Source organism: Mesocricetus auratus, unplaced genomic scaffold (assembly GCF_017639785.1).
Source record: "Mesocricetus auratus isolate SY011 unplaced genomic scaffold, BCM_Maur_2.0 Super-Scaffold_100010, whole genome shotgun sequence".
Taxonomy (NCBI): Eukaryota; Metazoa; Chordata; class Mammalia; order Rodentia; family Cricetidae; genus Mesocricetus; species Mesocricetus auratus.
The window spans coordinates 19,352,368-19,358,237 of NW_024429194.1; positions in this window are offsets into that span (position 1 = coordinate 19,352,368).

Consider the following 5,870-nt stretch of genomic DNA (forward strand, 5'->3'; position numbering starts at 1 on the left):
GAAAATTTGTTTTCAAGACTGAACTTATTCTGTCTTTAATTTTCATACATCCAGCTTGGGCTTCATGGATGCTTGTTGTTTTAGAGACTTCAGATTCCAAACAACTTCCTGAAAACCAAGGTAGAATTACCTTGCTTGTGATCTTGGGATATGAGCTAAAGACTGGATATGGGTGTGACCCAGAGTCACTTAGATGATGAGGATAACAAAAGGGACCAGCCCAGCTTGATGTGGTCCATGAAAGAAAAGTCTCAGTGTCCTTCTAACAAAGAACTAAGCACTGAAAAGTTGCCCTCCTTGGAGGCTGGGAAGAGGCAGAGCAGAGGAAAACTCAATGTGCTTTTCAGGACTAGATGGACTAGATCGGATTGACCTGTGGGCTTGTTTATGGAGGATTGACTCCACTGTTAATTAAAATAAGAGGCCCCAGCCCTCTATGGGTGGTGCCATTCCCTAGGCAAATGGACCTGAACTATATCAGAAAGCATAGGCCTCCCTGACAACCAGTAAGTAGCACCTTCTATGGTTCCTGCCATGTTTCTTTTCTTTCATTTTATTTTGACATGAGTTATGTGTGGGTGCCACGGTAACAACATGACAGGATGCTCTCCACACTTCTTCAGAACTAAAACAGCTGAGATTTTATTATCTTCACTGATGGATAATCTGGATGGTTCTCTGCATCTGAGACTTCCGAGGAGGTTGGGGTCTCCTGGTGCAGAGGCATGAACCAGACGTGATGGTCACCATGGAGAGCTCCTCTTGAAATGATTCTGCAGGATTATCACAGGTGATGAGGGTGATTGTAGGAATCTAGAGGACATGACACTCCTGAAGTTGGTACACACAGGAATTTGGAGGTACACTGAAGATGGCACCAACTCTGGATTCTGAGGGTATTCGTCAAGCCAGAGGTGGGCATGACTATGACAGAGAGGACCTCCAAATGGTCTGTGTTGGTGCCTGGAGCCCAGAATCCTGTGCAGAGTATCCACCTGAGGAGAACACAAGGGTCTGCTCCTTGGTCTCTCGTTACACAGAGTCCTGTACAGATCCTGCAGGCTCAGCAGCAGGTGCAAACAGCCCCTCCGGCTCTTCCTCAAGCCTCTGTGATGGAGTCTCTGGGAAACAGCTCTGGACTTCCTCTGCATCTCTCTCCTTGGGAAGTCAACTTCCTGTTCAGCTACTTCCCACTCTTGCAGGAAGACCAGGATTTCTCAGTCACTCCAGGATCTGACTGAATGACCTGAGGGATCCCCTGCATCTTGGTTTCCGATCTCTTCTGTCAGTGCTGCTGTAGCTTCTGAAATTACAGTCTCTTCTGCTGCTTCTCTCTGCGTGTTTCCTTCTGGGCTTCCTACTATTCCACAGAGTCGGGGACCCAGAGCGCTCTGTTTCCTGATAGGGACAGCAGAGCCTAGAGTGTGGAGAGGAGAGCTGATTTCACTTTTCTGGCCTCTGGAAGTCTCCTACCATGTTTCTTTAGCTGTGAAGTAGTTTCCTCAGTCAGAGGTAATTCTGTGTGGGATCGCAAGCAGGCCTACTTTCAAGTTCCTGCCCTGATTTCCCTCAATGATGGACTGTAACCCGCAATCGTAAGCTAAATGAAGTATTTTCCTCCTCTAAGTTGCCTTGTGTCATGGTGTTTTATTACAGCAGCAGAGATGAAACTAAAATAGTAACACTGAGACTTGGATACCCCACAAGGAAAGCCACAGAAAAAGAGAATGGGAAGCCTGGGAACCCCCAGAGGACTTCTACAATGGTCCAGCCCTCAATTTTCCTTACCACACTTCCCCCATCTGTGACATAAAGACTCTGTGCTCAGATACTCTTTCAGGAGGCTTCGAGGATCATGTCCTCCAATTCTGTAGCTGAACCCAGGTAGGTGTGGCACAAGGTTGTGGTCACTAGACCAAACAGCAGGCTGAGGGCCTTCTTTGCCACTCAATGACATCCGATGTATTGGCCACGAACATATTTTATGTTGACGATTACTATCTGCTGGTTTGACCATACACAACCACAGCTACTTGGTTGATCATGAATATCAACTTGGTTGACCATGCACATCTGCTTCGCTGACCATGCACATCCATTTGGTTGAGTAGTACATCTGCTTCCTTGAGCATGCACATCTGCTTAGTTGAGAATATACATCTGCTAGACCATGTAACCCACTTGTATGACAATGCACATCTGTTGGGTTGGTCAGGTACACTCTCTTGGTTGACTATGTGCATCCATTTGCACATTTGCTAGACTGACATCTGCTAGGTTGTCTATGAGTATCTGCTAAGTTGACCATGCACACATGTTGAGTTAATCATGCACACCCGCTGGGTTGACCATGCATATTCACTTGGTTGACCATGAACATCTTCTTGGCCAGCTGTGTACATCTTCTTGGCTGATTACGTATATCCATTTGGTTGATCACCCATATCTGCCTGATTGACCATACTGTGGTGGTAGTTATTGCCACTTGTTGGAGTGCACAGAGCTAGTCAGATCAGCTTTCTGAGTACCTACTGGAGCCACAGCTTGCCAAGTGACTCAGAATCTGAGAATACAATGAGTTTCAAGAAGGCTCCTGGTGGCAGAAAGAGGACCTGCATTACTGGGCACTGGGTGACACCCAAATCAAATTTCAAGCTAGGAGCAGCCTGAAGTTCAGTAGACCTGATGACCTGCCGTTGATGAAGCAACTGAGTGCAACAGGATGGTGTACAGGACTCTGCCTGGGGACTGGGATGGGCAGCATCCCAGTGGGAGATGATAAAGGACAGTAGGTTAGATGAAACCACTCCGGCATGGCTGGAGAAGGCCACTGTCCTTGTGATTGGCAGGCCCCTCAACATCAGGAGAGGCCTCTAGCCCAGCCAGTCGGACCGTGTGGTTGGTGGAAGGCCGGTTGGCTCAGCCTCACCGTGTGGTTGGTGGAAGGCTGGTTGGCTCAGCCTCACCGTGTGGTTGGTGGAAGGCTGGTTGGCTCAGCCTCACCGTGTGGTTGGTGGAAGGCCGGTTGGCTCAGCCTCACCGTGTGGTTGGTGGAAGGCCGGTTGGCTCAGCCTCACCAGTACCTGGAAGCTCAGATGTGAGGACCAGAGTGCAAAGCTGAACCATGAGTTGTTGTTGTTCACTGGCCAAATCCTCATGGTCTCGAAGCTGCCATATTCCTATCTGAGAAGACATGGTGGTAACAGAAGGATTCCTAGACCCATGACATTCAAGATTCCTAAAGTCATTTCAGATGTTCACTACAAGAGAGTACAGCCAGCGTGCTGTGACCTGGCCAATGAAGGGGGTTGTCAACACACACATATGCACACACACACATGCATGCACACACATGCGCATGTGCGCGCGCACGTGCGCACACACACACACACACACACACACACACACTATAGCACTAGGGATTGAACTCAGGCAAGCTCACACATGGTAGACAAGTGTCCCACTACTGACCTATATCCCCAGCTACCCTATACACTATTTTAAATTTGACAAATTAAATTTAAACTGTACTGTGCTGTGTAGACTCTTTAGGAAATTATTATTTAATAGAGATTAGAGATCATTTTATTTAATAAATATGTCTTTTTTGTTAGAGGTTTCAAAGCACCCAGTTCACACTCTGGAGTGAAAAGACAGGGTAGGGTTTGAGCCTGAGGAGCACAAAGCTGGATACATTTGAGGACAAGATGGGGCACAGCCAGAGGAGGGCTCTGTGTCCCAGGGAAGGATCTTTTACTCTCCAGCAGCGCACAGGAGCTGCAGTCATCCTTCTCAACTGACTTGCCCGTGAGCTCCACTGTGCAGACAAGCAGTCACAGTGCTGCTGCCTTCCCACATTGCACATCAGCTTCTTCCCGGCATCATAGGAAAGCACTTGTGGTTTGCTCTCATCAGCTTGAGTCTACACATTGCTGAGCCAGAGAGGCAGCCACTGTGAGCAACTTTCGTGCAGAAGAGGAGACACTTGGCAAGTAGAGACAACTGCTATGCAGTCTTAGAATCACACTGTAGCACCTGTCACTGGCTGAGCTAGTCATGGTGGGCTCAAGCACATCACGTGGCCACCAAGGAGAGTCTGGGCCATCAGTATAACTAGGTGTATGTCTTCTCCTGGGAAGAGAGAAGAGTGGGACTGATAATGAACCCCACCACCACTGGGGACTCCCCTCCCTTTCCTATTAGCTGGAGAGCAGGGACCATGGGGGAATTTCAGGTGGACTTTATGGTGGAGCTGTGTGCCCTTGGTGAATCAGTGTTTAATGTAGTTTGTGGAAAGGGCCACACATTACTGGTTCCATCACATGCTGTGTTCTTTTGACCTATTGATGGCTGCCCTACATTTTCTGCAAGAACAGTAGGTGCTCTTGACTGCTGAGCAAACTCTCCAGCTATCTGGTTTCATTTGTGTTTGTGGATTGCTTGCTTTTGTAGTGCTGGGGCTGGAACTCAGGCTTCTGAGCATGCTAGGCAAGTGCTCTTCCACTGAGCTATTTTTTCAGGGACTGGCATGGAACTTGCTACACAGTCATTGGAGGCTTTGACCCTCCTGACTTGGCTCTCAAGTGCTGGGGTTACAGCGTGGACCACCTGATCTGACATTTGAACATTGTGGGAACCTCCCTCTGAAGGAGCAAAAACTCCTTCCAAGGGCTTTGCACATAACAAACTTCCAACTAGCACAGCTGTCTAGCCAGCAGCACTGGCCTCCCTGGTGTGCAACATGATGACGGCAAACTCTGTGAAGCACCCCAAGCGACCTACAGATATTCCCACAACTCACCAGCATCGAGGTTTGCTTATCATTTGGGGCAGAGACGGGAATAACATTGATGAAGCATAATCTATCTTTTAATAATAGTAGATGCAGGATAAAAAATGATGAGGAATATAAGAAGGCCCCATTGCTTTAGCATCTGATAGATAACTTCCGGGAAACAAAGGCCTACATCAACAATCAACCATACCATGACCATTGCCCACAGTCAACCTCTGAGGCTGCTCTGAAGTGGGGCTGTGGGTTTTTCGAGAATGTGTTGGCCTCTCTCTCTTCCCTTCTCTTGCCTTTGTAAATGATAATGAAAAGGGAAAAGCCATTGTATATTAAATTATGCCTGAAAGTTTTAAACTTTAAGCCAAAAGTCTATTTCATCAAATTGAAAAGTAGTACTTTGGGACCAACACATTCGATGCTGTTGCTAGGAAACGCATTCCCAATTTTCTACCCTTTAATCATCTTTGTGAAGTTGAAAACAGTATCAAAGGGGAGCTAAGCTATTGGATTTTCATTGTGACTTTGTTTTTCTCTTTTTAAAAAGGATATGGCGTCTTCCCTCTTTCTTTCTAATAAATCCAAACTGACCAAGCCTCTATCCCATTCTTTCTCAAACCCTGCCATCTGTCCTGGCAAATGCTTCGATTTTGTTCCCTCCAGGCTTTCAGTCATCCTGTTCTGGACACCGAATTGTCCCTGTCTTGTGTCAGCCATGCTCCCCTCCCTCACAAGTGTGTCATGAGTTTTGGTTAAGTAAGTCTTCAGCTTGTGTGCTCCTGAGAACTATGACCCTACCATGGGTTTTAATTCCTATATACGAACACCTCCTGATTCCCCAAACCCTTTTCTCTTGTTTTCCTGGCTCCTGAGCCTTCTTTAGAGTCCTGCCCTGGTTTTCTGATCCTTGTGGAATGACCTGGTCTTGTGCCGCATACACAGGCTCTTTGTGAGTCTGCCTGGAAGCGCTGTTTTCCTGCAGCTCTCCCAGGCCCGGTTTCTTCCCTCTTCCCTGGTTTCTCTGTGCACTGGAGCGCATCCTTTAGCGGACTTGTGGCAAAAGTAATGAACAATAATTTCT